Source organism: Arachis ipaensis, chromosome B02 (assembly GCF_000816755.2).
Source record: "Arachis ipaensis cultivar K30076 chromosome B02, Araip1.1, whole genome shotgun sequence".
NCBI classification, from domain to species: domain Eukaryota; kingdom Viridiplantae; phylum Streptophyta; class Magnoliopsida; order Fabales; family Fabaceae; genus Arachis; species Arachis ipaensis.
This window is the reverse complement of record NC_029786.2, coordinates 26,385,493-26,399,398: the sequence shown is the minus strand read 5'-3', so window position 1 is coordinate 26,399,398 and position 13,906 is coordinate 26,385,493.

The following is a 13,906-nucleotide window of genomic DNA, read 5'->3' as shown; positions in this document are numbered from 1 at the left end:
CAATTCCCTTTACAATTCAAGCCATTTACATTTCTTGCACTTTAAGATTCTGCAATTTACATTTCTTGCGTTCTAAGTTTCTGCCATTTAATTTCTTTCTCTTTAAGATTCAGCACATTTACTTTCTCTACTCTTTAATTTACTGCAATTGTCCCTCTCCCTTTTAATTTTCATGCAATTTAGCTTCTGTCGTATACAAACCACTCAAATCAACTCTTGATTCGCTTGACTGAATCAACTACTAAACTAAAATTGCTCAATCCTTCAATCCCTGTGGGATCGACCTCACTCCCGTGAGTTTTATTACTTGATGCGACCCGGTGCACTTGCCGGTGAGTTTTGTGTGTTAGGAATTCGTTTTCCGAAAATACACATCAAGTTTTTGGCGCCGTTGCCGGGGATTGATTAGATTGACAATGATTAAGTAAGGTGGTGGTCTAGATTAAGCACTTTTTCTTTTTCTTTTTACTAAGCATACTAACTGTTTGAATTTTTGCTTAAGTTAACATTAACTTCACTCTAGCAATTGAGTGCTTAATTTTGGTTCCTGGTTCATTGTTTATGTCAGGAGGAAAAATCAATGAATCCACACCTTTTGATCCTGAAACATTTTGGAGGTTGAGAAGAAAACCAGGAAATGGAGGAAAATCCAACAAATCCACAAGTGGGAGTGGCCAACGACAATGGTCAGCCCCAGAGGAGAGTCTTGGCTTCATATACACTTGCTAATCCTTCATGATTGCACCAAGAAACTTGGCAGTTTGCTCTTCCGTAACATCCTCATTCTCTTCAGAAGAGGAATATTCATCAGAGCTCATGAAGGGTATAAGGAGGTTCAATGGAATCTCTATGGTCTCTAGATGAGCCTCAGAGTCCTTTGGTTCCTCAGAGGGAAGCTCCTTATTGATCACTGGACGTCCCAGGAGGTCTTCCTCCTTGGGATTCATGTCCTCTCCTCTCCTCACAGGTTCGGCCATGATGCTTATGTCAATGGCCTTGCACTCTCCTTTTGGATTCTCTTCTGTATTGCTTGGGAGAGTACTAGGAGGGATTTCAGTGATCCTTTTACTCAGCTGGCCCACTTGCGCTTCCAAATTCCTAATGGAAGACCTTGTTTCATTCATGAAACTCACAGTGGCCTTAGATAGATCAGAGACTAGATTTGCTAAATTAGAAGCATTTTGTTCAGAGTTCTCTGTCTGTTGCTGAGTGGATGATGGAAAAGGTTTATTATTAAACCTGTTTCTTCCACCATTATTAAAGCCTTGTTGAGGCTTTTGATCCTTCCATGAGAAATTGGGGTGATTTCTCCATGATGAGTTATAGGTGTTTCCATAAGGTTAACCTAAGTAATTTACCTCTGCCATTGCAGGGTTCTCAGGATCATAAGCTTCTTCTTCATAAGAAGCCTCTTGAGTACTGTTGGATGCAGCTTGCATTCCATGCAGACTCTGACGGGAAAATGATCCAATGCCCTGTCACGGCACGGCTAATCGTCTGGAGGCATCACCCTTGTCAATGGCTTCATCTTATCCTCTCAGGGAATAATATGCTCACGCACCCTGTCACGGCACGGCTATTCATCTGTCGGTTCTCGATCATGCTGGAATAGGATTTACTATCCTTTTGCGTCTGTCACTAACGCCCTGCAATCGCGAGTTCGGAGCTCGTCACAGTCATTCAATCATTGAATCCTACTCAGAATACCACAGACAAGGTTTAGACTTTCCGGATTCTCTTGAATGCCGCCATCATTCTAGCTTATGCCACGAAGATTCTGGTTAGGAGATCTAAGAGATATTCATTCTAGCTTATTTCATGTAGAACATAAGTGTTTGTCAGGCACGTGTTCATAGGGGAGAATGGTGATGAGCGTCACGCATAATCATCACCTTCATCACGTTCTTGGGTGCGAATGGATATCTTAGAAGCGAAATAAGATGAATTGAATAGAAAACAGTAGTACTTTGCATTAATCTTTGAGGAACAGCAGAGCTCCACACCTTAATCTATGGAGTGTAGAAACTCTACCGTTGAAAATACATAAGTGAAAGTCCAGGCATGGCCGAATGGCCAGCCCTCAAATGTGATCTAATATAGCATACAACTGATCAAAGATGCCTAATACAATAGTAAAAGGTCCTATTTATAATAAACTAGCTACTAGGGTTTACATGAGTAAGTATTTGATGCATAAATCCACTTCCTGGGCCCACTTGGTGTGTGTTTGGGCTGAGCCTGAATGTTGCACGTGTAGAGGTCCTTCTTGGAGTTGAACGCCAGCTTTTGTGCCAATTTGGGCGTTCAACTCTGGTTTTGGCTCCTTTTCTGGCGCTGGACGCCAGATTTGGGTAGAAAGCTGGCGTTGGACGCCAGTTTACGTCATCTATTATTAATGGGAAGTGAGAAGACTGGAGGGAAAGAAGTCATCAATCAGGAAGAAGACAACAGAGAAGTTCCACAAGAAGAGACAGAAGAGAGAAGAGAAAAGGATAGAAAGACCAAGAATGCAAAAAGCTCAAAGAAAGATAAGAACATCCTTAAGCCACAGCTACAAGAGAAGAAGGAAGGGGTGAAGCCATATATATCCCCAAACTTCCATACCCTCAGAGGTTCAAAAAAGAGAATGAGGATAAGCAATACTCAAAGTTCCTGGACATATTTAAGACACTCAGCATCAATATTCCTTTCTTAGAAGCACTTGAACAGATGCCATTGTATGCCAAATTTATGAAGGAAGTGCTGACAAGGAAAAAGTCCCTAAAAGAAGGACAAATTGTTGAGATGACAATGGAATGTAGTGCTATTCTCCAAAGAGAGTTGCCAGAGAAGAAAGATGACCCTGGGAGTTTTTATATACCTTGCACCATAGGAAACATAACAATTGAGAAGTCATTCTGTGATCTTGGTGCAAGCATAAATTTGATGCCTTTGTCTCTAATGAGGAAACTCCAAATTGTCGAGCTGAAATCCATAGGGGTGAGCACGGGTAGCGGGTACCCGATTACCCACCCGAACTCAAACCAAACCAATCAAATTGGTTCTGGAACCGACGGGTAATCGGGTCCAACCCGAACCAAACCAATGACATTTGCTGATGATTGGTTCGGGTATCGGTTTTGGGGGGCGGAACCCGAACCAACCCGTATACCCGATCATAATTAATTAAATAATATATATATATGACTTTTTATGTGTTTTCTAACTCATAACCCTAATCCTATCTCACTAATGTTTAGATTTTAATGTGTTTTGGTTTTAGCTTCTTTCAAAGATTATTCACTAGACTTTTGTATTTAACTTCTAATATTTCTATTGCACTTTTATATTTTCATTAGACAGGATTATTTACTATTAATATGTTTGGATTTTGATGAGTTTAGTTTTTAATATATTTGGTATTTAATATGTTTGCATTATTTCTGTTAATGTTACATGTTTATTGTATTTCTTGAATTTTTAAGATAAAAATTTTTCAATTTGGCTTTTTTTTATGAGTTTCAAAGTCATCGGGTATCCGCTACCCGAACCGAACCAATCCGCTCTTAATCGGTTTGGTTTGGTTCGGGTACAAGCACAAAAAAATGCAAATCCGAACCAAACCAAACCAATTACTTTTTGATCGGTTCGGTTCTAATTTTACCTTGAACCCGAACCAAACCGACCCGTGCTCACCCCTAGAAATCCACACGAATACTTCTTCAAATGGCTGATAAATCCATTCAGCAAGCACTTGGAGTTGTAGAGAATGTGCTGGTAAAAGTGGGAAAATCTCTTCTCCCAACTGATTTTGTCATTCTGGATATGGAGGAGGACCCTAACACTCCCATCATCCTAGGGAGGCCTTTTCTTGCTACGGGCAGAGCATTGATAGATGTTGAAAAAGGGAAATTGTTGCTGAGAGTGCATGATGAGCACCTAGCATTCCATGTTTTTAAAACCCCACATGAGCCCACTCAAGAAATGTGTGTGATTGTATGATAGCTCACTTTTAGTGAATAAGAGAACTAGGATGTCTCCTTCTAAGTAGAAAATAGCTCACTGTCTATGAATCTCAACAAGATAAAAGTCCTTGGCTAAAAAAAAAAAAAAAGAGAGAAAAGAAATAGCCAAAGAGTGGCAACAGAACAAAAGAAAATAAAAAGAAACAAAGCTAGACACCAATAGCTTGAACCTTAGAATATATGCCTGTGGTGTCTTTGTACTAGGATCTGCTTGGATTATTAAGTTCTTTGGAGTGCATCAACACTCGGTGACTTGGGTTAACTAACCCGGGATCATCAGCTGAAAGTCCACTATCAAGAGCAACCTAACTACAAGGCATTTAGTAACCCAAAGAGGTGCTGGGCATCAATGTTTTAAGAAGGAATGTGAGCCAAGTGTCTATAGTGAATAATGTGTCAAGTATAGAGAAATAAATGAACTTGTTACACATGACACTAAACTAAAGCTTATAGAAAAAAAATAATAGTCAAGGACAAAGGAATAATGAGAGGTCATAGCAGTGTGTTGCTTGATGCTTGAAGGAGACTTTCTAGGCCTAAAAGTCAATAAGAAGTGAGTGTTTACATATCCACATAAAACCTCATGAACTACCAATAATACTCTGCTAGCATGAACATCCTCTTCCATTTCATTCTTTCTTCTCATTAATTCTTTTCTTGCTTGGGGACAAACAAGCTTTAAGTTTGGTGTTGTGATGACAAGTCATCTTAACCTATTTTCACTAGTCTTTTTCTTTTATTTTCAATTGATTTTATGCACTTTCTTAAGCCATAAGCAAGCCAATTGCGTAGATTTCCATGTTTCCTTTGATTCAATCAACCATGGATGAATTAATGCACTTTCATGAGATTTTGTGCTATAATTGTCATATATTATGAAAGAAACACAATCTGGTATAAAAAGTTTGAGTAAAAGTTTGCCTCAAACTTTTACTCAAGCTTTTATGATTTACAACCCGGTTCACAATGGATCTTTCTCCAACTCCAAGAGCAATCAACCAAGGCCTTTATCAACCCAATTCCATCAAGAACAAAGGCCCAATTCAAGGCTTGAAGACCATTTGAAGATAGTGTATAAATAGCTTAGGATTTAAGTTTTCGGAGGGTTTTTTGCCTTTGAGAGCTTTCCGTTTTAGTTTTGCTGAGTAGTTTTGGAGAGCTTTTGGTTTTGAATTGTTTTGAGCTTTTGAGTTTCGGAGAGGAGAATTGAATTCTCTTCCTCTTAGTTTTCTTGTTTTCAATTGCAATTACATTTGTCTTGGATCTTGGGTTGGAGAATTGAAGGAATTCTGTTTCAATCTCATCCTGAGATCTCTCTGTTTTCTTTACTGCATAATTGAATTTACATTTCTGTTCATTGTCTCTTCTTCTACTCATTCTGCTATTTACTTTTCTCTATTTCTTGCAATTGAATTCTACATTTGGATCTAGGAAGGCATTGAGATCTAGACTTAGTTATCTAGTCTTTTGGGTCCTGAGATCTGAAATTCCCTTTTTTATTTCTCTGTTGAACGCTTCTTCAAGCGATTTACATTTTCTGTTTGAGATCTACTGCAATTAAATCCATCTTTTACTTCCCTGCTTGTTGCAATTTTACTTTTCCTTGTTGAAATTCTGCAAATCCACTTCCCAATTCCCTTTACAATTCAAGCCATTTACATTTCTTGCACTTTAAGATTCTGCAATTTACATTTCTTGCGTTCTAAGTTTCTGCCATTTAATTTCTTGCTCTTTAAGATTCAGCACATTTACTTTCTCTGCTCTTTAATTTACTGCAATTGTCCCTCTCCCTTTTAATTTTCATGCAATTTAGCTTCTGTCGAATACAAACCACTCAAATCAACTCTTGATTCGCTTGACTAAATCAACCACTAAACTAAAATTGCTCAATCCTTCAATCCCTGTGGGATCGACCTCACTCCCGTGAGTTTTATTACTTGATGCGACCCGGTGCACTTGCCGGTGAGTTTTGTGTGTTAGGAATTCGTTTTCCGAAAATACACATCAATAGGTAATAACACCGAAACTAGGGATGGCAAAACTCCCCGAGACGCAAGAATCCCTGCGGGGACTGTCCCAAATGGAGATTTGACTGTGGAGAATTTTTCCTGCGGGGATGGGGATGGGGGACAAAATTCTCCTGAGGCAGGCGCGAAATCCGAGCGGGGATCTCCGCCTCGTCCCCGCTATTCTCCGAAATTTATAAATTTACTGAATTATCCTTAATAGTTTATTTCTCATATATGTTTTTTAGTCATTTCTCTCACACACCTCACCATACTCCATCCAACCTCTCTGCAGCTACCCCCTCGCCACTCTCCCTTCTCACCGCATCGTCACACCTCACCGTGCCATCACCCTCACCACATCGTGCTTTCTATTTGCGGAGTTCTTTTTTGTAACTCTGCCTCGTGTTCATTCTCCTCTCTGTTGCCGCATCTCCCACCTCGTCCACTGCTTTGTCCATTAGCTCACCGTTGCGTCCTCCCACTGCGTCATTTCGAAAGAAGTCACCATCGTATTATTTAGACTTTTTGTATAAAATCTTGCTGTTTTTGTATATGATGGATACTTGCAGCTCTAATCATATAAAAATTAATAATTAGTTAGAACTATCAGATAGATGGGGAATGGGATCCTCGCGGAAAATGGGGCCCCGTAGAAAATGGGGATGGGAGCAATATTCCCCCACGGCGGAGAATGGAGACGGAAATAGGGAGCAAATATGAGGACGGTGATGGAGAGCAGGGAGGCATCTCCCGCCCCCGCCCTGCCCCGTTGAGATCCCTAACCAAAACACACACACAAAGCAGAACAAACAGAGCAGAGTTTCTTTCATTCTACGCTCTACACTATAACTTGCAAAAAGGAAAGAACAAAAATAAATAAGATATCAAAGAACAGGGCCTCACTTATGTAAGTCCATATCAAACAAACCACATTCTGTGCCAAGTTCAGAAATGCAAGGTGCTCAAACCTCTCGCCATTTGGACCGAACCGCTTCATAGACCTGAACCATTCCAAAAAAGAAAAACAAATTTAGAAAAGAAAAAAAAACGAAAAATTTAAAATTTCCTTAAGAACGCCTTGGTAGATGTAGGCAGACCAGATGCCAGCGACGCAGAACGCCAGAACTTGGACGCGACGGAGGCCGGCTCTGTGAGCCTCTATTAACGGGGACCTATTAAGTGGCCTGCTAAAATTTTATTGACATGAAAAAATTAGTTTAGACTCAATTTAATCTCTTTTAATGAATATAAAACTCTAACAAGTACTAAATTCCCAATTTGAGATTGTTGTTTGGGTGTTGGAGAAGATGGTCGGAAGTATCAGCCAAGATTTTAGAATTCAAATCGAGTTAGCGCTGAAAAGGTTCTACACTAGTGTAGTTGTGGGATGCTCCTCTCTGAAACAGAAACAAATTCAGAGAGACTATTTTTTGAATGTCCAAACTATAATATAAGTTCTTGAATTGCTTCCTTTTTGAATTTATCTCTTCTTTTTGTAATACATGTTTAATTTATTTTGTGGTTCTTGTTGTGATAGACTTCTAAGAAGAGATGGTGTGAACTTTTTGTGTGGGCAAATGGTGAGAAAGAAGAAGACATGATTGGGAGAAATGAAAATGAAAATAGCATTGAGTGTTGAAAGATGAATGTGGGTTGGAGAATTAGTGCAATAGAAGCTAAAATTAGGATTTTAAAAGTATATGATAAATGAAATTTAGTTAATGTCCTTATAATTATGTTTTTTTAATACAAATCGATTTTGTAAATTGTAAGTTGTGACTAAATCTGTAAATTCACTGAGGATATTAAAAATTTGTACAATTCTGTAAATTGGAAGTTGTGATTAAACTTGTAAAATAGAATGATAAATACAAGGATAAATAAGAAACTGATTAAGTATATTGCAAATCTGATTTCATAGGGTTAGAATGGTAAATACAAGGATAAATAACGAATTAAGCAAATAATGGTCAATTGATTATTCTAGTCAGACAATAAAAAATAAGAGTTTCAATAGTAAATAACATGAAAGCAAAAAATTAAACAAGAACAAACTAAAAATAGTTAAGAAAATAATATGATAAAAATAATTAAGGTGTCATGAATATTTAAATTTCAAGATTAACAATTATTACAATCTACTTTGATCATACAAAGATTTAATTCATGACAAACCCTAGATGATTGAATTTCAATTCCTTAGCAATTCAATCTCTTCTAATCTAATTAACCATCAATCCATTAATCAATTAATTGTGTTAAAAGATTAAGTTCGAACTATGGTTTAAAGACCACAAATTTTTAATAACCCAAAAATAATCCGATTATATGTCACGTATCACATTAAACCTAGATAATTGAATAATTATGAGAAAAAGATTTCAAGATTTAATTCCAATGATTTAACTTTTTTAAGATTTCAAGGGATTCAATTTAGATTAGAGTTATTTTTCAATACACTCTAATCCTTAAGATGAAGAACGAAACCCAATTCTTAAATAAAAATCAATATATTAATCAATCGAAAAATAATAATATTAATCTATCAAAATAAATAGAGCTCCTGACCTTAACAATGGAGATTTTGTTGCCCATAGTGCAAAAAAATTAAAATCATAATTTAATTTGTAAAACCTAAAGCTAAAAAGAATGAAAGACGGAAGATAGAGTTCCCCCTTTAGAGTTGCGCGTTGCTTCCTTTATATAATCATGGATTTGGACTTGGGGTGGGTTGTTGGGGTTTAGCACCAGTTTGGGGGAGCTACACCACTTTTGCAGCAATTCGCGCACTCTTTGTTGCCCGTCTGGCGTTTAGCGCCAGTTTTTCGTGTTTGGCACCAAGACTTCCGCATGGAATGGTGAGTGGGAAGCAGTTTGGCGTTTAGCGCCACTTTTGCGGTATTTAACGCCGTGAATCTAGAGAGTAATCATAGGCTATTATATATTGTTGGAAAGTTCTAAAAGTTAACATTTTAATGTCGCTAGAATCACGTCATTTGGACCTCTATAACTCAAGTTATGTTTGTTGGAGTGTGAAGAGATCAGAGTTGACAGCATCCACGAATTCTCTCTACACTTGTCTTCAATTCTTGGTTCCTCCGTGTGCTTTAACTTCTCTTTTCCTAACATTTTCCTACAAGAATCGTGAAACCAAGAAAATCAAAGTACTAATAGAATAGTCTTGAAAATCATATAATTACCAAGCAAAAGTCATAAATTTTCTATAAGAATTGCCCAAGAAAAGTGTTAAGATGCTCATGCATCAATTACTAACCTTTTTATGACAAACGGTAGTGCACAGATTCTTCTTCCCCGTCCTACCAAACAAGAACTCGTGCGACGAGCTTTGCCGGCGACCTACAATAGCAGCGACATTAATCTTCCACAATATGGTGCATGCGAGAGAATGAAAAAGAAGAATAAGAGTTTTCTATTTGAGTGGTTTGATCATTGGTGATGAAATGTAGTTGAATTTTAACCTCAAAATGGCTAAAACGATGTCGTTTGAAGAGATATTACGCGCCAAAGAAGAAACGACATCGTTTAATAAGGCTAGGTGTCAGGCTCACGTGTTACTTAACGTTCAAGGTAAGAATGCCGTTAACAAAAGGACTAACGTGAGTCTCTTCTTAAAAGTTGGGGGTTCAAATTGAGTCAACTAGAATTTCAGAAGCCAATTTGAAGTTGCTCCTAAATTTTAGGGATCATTTTGAGTATTAACTCTATAATTAACCGTTATATCAAAAAATTATTTTTCACATATAAATATTTTTTCTAAATTTATTTGATGCCAATATCTTAGGAGTTTAGGTATATAAATAATGACTTTTATAATGCAACAACTTCTTAGATTTAGTTGTTATTATTATGGTTTTTACATCACCTAAATATAGGTATCATATATTAATGATTAAATAATGTTATTTTTTATGATATTTTGGAGTTAATGAATAAAATTATCTTTTAGTTTAAATTATGTTATTTTTTGTATTTTTTATTTATTATATATATTTTCAATAATATTTTATTATTTTAATTAATAAAAATATTATAATGCATTTATTTTTGAAAAAAAATTAAAAATATTCAAAAAAATGTTTTAAAATTTTACAGGATTGTTTTGAGATTTTTCAAATTTTTTAGAGACTATTTCGTGCTTTACTTTGGAAACTGATTTGTCCAACTTACACACGTGAACACTTAACGGCCACGTGTGCGAATTAACGAAAATAAATGTTGGGACTGATTTGTGTATTTTAAACTTTGAGAAACTAAAGTAATCGATTTCAAAAATTTCAGGGATTAATTTGGGTAATTACTAATTACTCTTAAATTAAAAAAAATTGTATTATTGTGGGGCGGTGTAGTGCTGTGTTCATGACAGTGGTATTATTCACTTGGGATTACAAATCTTCTAATAAATAAAATAACAGACAGAAGACAAAGTAGTTAGGCAAGGATGATAATCAGCAAATAAAAATATATAGTGATTAGTGTGATATTATAGTTGAATCCGAAAGCGAACTTCTTCACTTGATTAGAATCACATGCTCATTGTTGTCTTCATCCCTTCAATTAAATTATGAAGTAATAAAATAGTGTCTGGTCAAGGTAAACCAATCAACCATAGCAGATGTATTGAAGAATATTCCTGGAACCAGGGAGGTGTGAGATAGGGGAACTTAGAGCCTGAAACGTTGATCGAAAACTTAGTCCGAAACATGTTGTTTGTTTTTAGGGCTACGAAAGTAAAGAAGCAAAATTAAGTGCCAAATATTATTCTCATATTATCCACAAAAGAAAAAGAGATGCACATCAAGCATAGAGAACTGCCAAATATTATTCTCATCATAGTCTTTTTCATGTTAGAATTTGAGGATTCATGAATGAAAGAATTTATCCTCCACCATGTATGTCAATCATTTTTGTAGCAGTTAAAGGAATAAAAAACAAATAAAAGTAACCTACAAGAATGAATAATTGGTAAAAGATCGAAAGTGAGTAACAATATTTGTGTCCAAAATTTGGACAATTCCAGTAGTACTTTAAAATGGCTTATTTGGATTGCAATTATGTACAAGTTCTATTCAGATTTTAAAAGAAATATTCCAGTAATACTCAAATCTCCACGAGAAATGGGAATTAGCAAAGATGGATCAAGACAGGAACAGGCAAAACACAAGTGAGAATCAAGGATACTTGTAGTTTGACACAAATCTAGCCATATGTTTTCCCGAATATTTTCTTTTTCTTTTTCTATTTTTAAAATTATGAAAGGCAATTTTTTAACAATGTATCAGCACATCGTTAAGACAATATTTTATACTATTGTTTCATCTAATTTCAACTTGAATAGCTATTAGGTGCTAGTTGCAGAAAAAAAGATCACTTGGGAGTCGCAAAAGTACAAGGATATTTGCAAGGTGTTAATTTAGACTGTATCATCAATAATAAAAAAATGAGCTGGGTCTCAAGATTTTGAACACTTTTTAGAAGGCAAATTTCCCTGTGCATAATCCTCATCCCATATGCAGCTTCGCCATCTACAATGATCTCAACCATCAAGTGCACCAAGGGCTTTCATGTCCTCCAAGAAAGCTGTGTATGAATCATCGATGCTCTGTGCTTTTGGAGCTGACGACGATGAACTCACTGACGGTAGTAGATTTCTTTATATTGTTATAATAACACATTAACTTTATATAAATATAGATCTTATTTAAATTTCATCCGGCAACTAATAATAATAAAAAAAATCTCATTATTATGATGATGAAGAAGATAAAAAGTTCGTTGTGTATACTTATATACACAGGCTAGATGGTCCATTGCCGGTCAATAATGTGCCTTGTCTCAGATATAATCACATGATTGGCTCCTCATCAGCATCCTTTCTTCTTTTCTTCTTGATTGGCCCTGGCTTCTTCTTGAACTTTGGTGCTTGAGGTCTATTATAATTTACACAGTCGTACAATTACATTCGTTTTTTTAACTTTTTTCAGATGATTATTTATGCAATAAATATAAAAATAATTATTTTTACTAATGTGATATTACGTAATTAAATACACGTGTAAAATTAAATTCATATTTTATACTAATAACTAATTTTAATAATTTATTTTATTATACACCTAATATCACTTATACAAAAGATCATGAATATATTTTAAACCCAATACTACTAATGAGTTAATATTCAAATTGTTTCATAAAATTATACTTGTATTTCAATTTATTCAATTTGATTTCAATATTTGTGACTCACGTTTGTGGTTGATTCCATCACAATTATTAACGGCATTCTGAGATAGATTAATGACTATTATGTTAGACTTTCTAATAATTATCTGAGATGTCAATTGAACTTGTAAGTGAAATTAGTATTAAGTTTTAATATTTCATAAAAAATAAATTGAAGTGAAAAAGTTTTAATTATCACTCTAAATAATCATTAAGACATCTAACACAGTAGTTATTAGTCTATCTCAATATATTATTAATAGTTGTATGACAAAAATATGACAAAAACTAATAAGGTGAATTATAAATAATAAATTAAAAGGTAGTAGATTTCTTTATATTGTTATAATAACACATTAACTTTATATAAATATAGATCTTATTTAAATTTCATCCGGCAACGAATAATAATAAAAAAATCTCATTATTATGATGATGATGAAGATAAAAAGTTCGTTGTGTATACTTATATACACAGGCTAGATGGTCCATTGCCGGCCAATAATGTGCCTTGTCTCAGATATAATCACATGATTGGCTCCTCATCAGCATCCTTTCTTCTTTTCTTCTTGATTGGCCTTGGCTTCTTCTTGAACTTTGGTGCTTGAGGTCTATTATAAGGTGATTTCTCCCACAGTGCTTGGCCAGGAATTGGATTTATATGGAAGCCATAGGTGTTGTTGTATGCTTCCATGGTCAACCAGCTATGACAGAATTCATCTGGCCTTCTACCAGCCCTGGCCAAAGCGGCACATGCATGCACACATGGCATCCCTACATAGAACATCACAGCCATACATAAACATAATTCGAACTGCAAATCGAAAATAAAAAAAATTAAAAAATATGCATAAAAATTCATACCACTTAGTTGCCAAAAATCACAGGTGCATGATCTCTTGCCTAAGTCCACAGCCATATTTGTAGGCCACCCATGAACTTCAAATATTTCGTAATCTGCATCACCAGACCACATGGGAACCCATTTTTTTTATTCCTTTCTTATCTTTTCCAACCTACTTCTCTGTATTGGAGGTAGAATCCCGTCATTGTTCCTCAACTTCACCTTGTTCCTGGCTATAGATCTCATGATGTACATCCTGACCTCCTCCAGCAGTGTGATAATAGGCTTGGCTCTAGGGTCCTTGATCCGTGAGTTAAAAACCTCACATGCATTATTGCAGATATTGTCCATTTTTGGTGCAATGCTGAAGAATGCCCTGCTCCATGAATTCTTTGGCCATTTGCATAGATAACTCCAAGCATCCTTATTTAGCTTTTCCAATTTTTTCATCCCTTCCACAAATCCCTCTTGAGTCGTAGACCTTGCACACTCCCAAAGCAAACCTCTAAGCTGATTATCCTTCCACTGTTTGTTGAAGTTCCTCCATAAATGCCATACACAGAATCTGTGATGGACATTTGGGAGCACATCCTGAACTGCATGAATTAGACCCTGCAAATCCAACAAGCCAGTCACAAAGTTTCAAATCGAGCCTCAAAATGGCCCCTAATGTTATTTTAATGAACTCATAGTGGTCCCTAAAGTTGTGTAAGTGACATCAACTTGGTCCTTAGCTTAGCTGAGTACACAGATACTACCCCCTATAATGCAACCATCAACTATGCAGCATTCAACAATTACTCAAT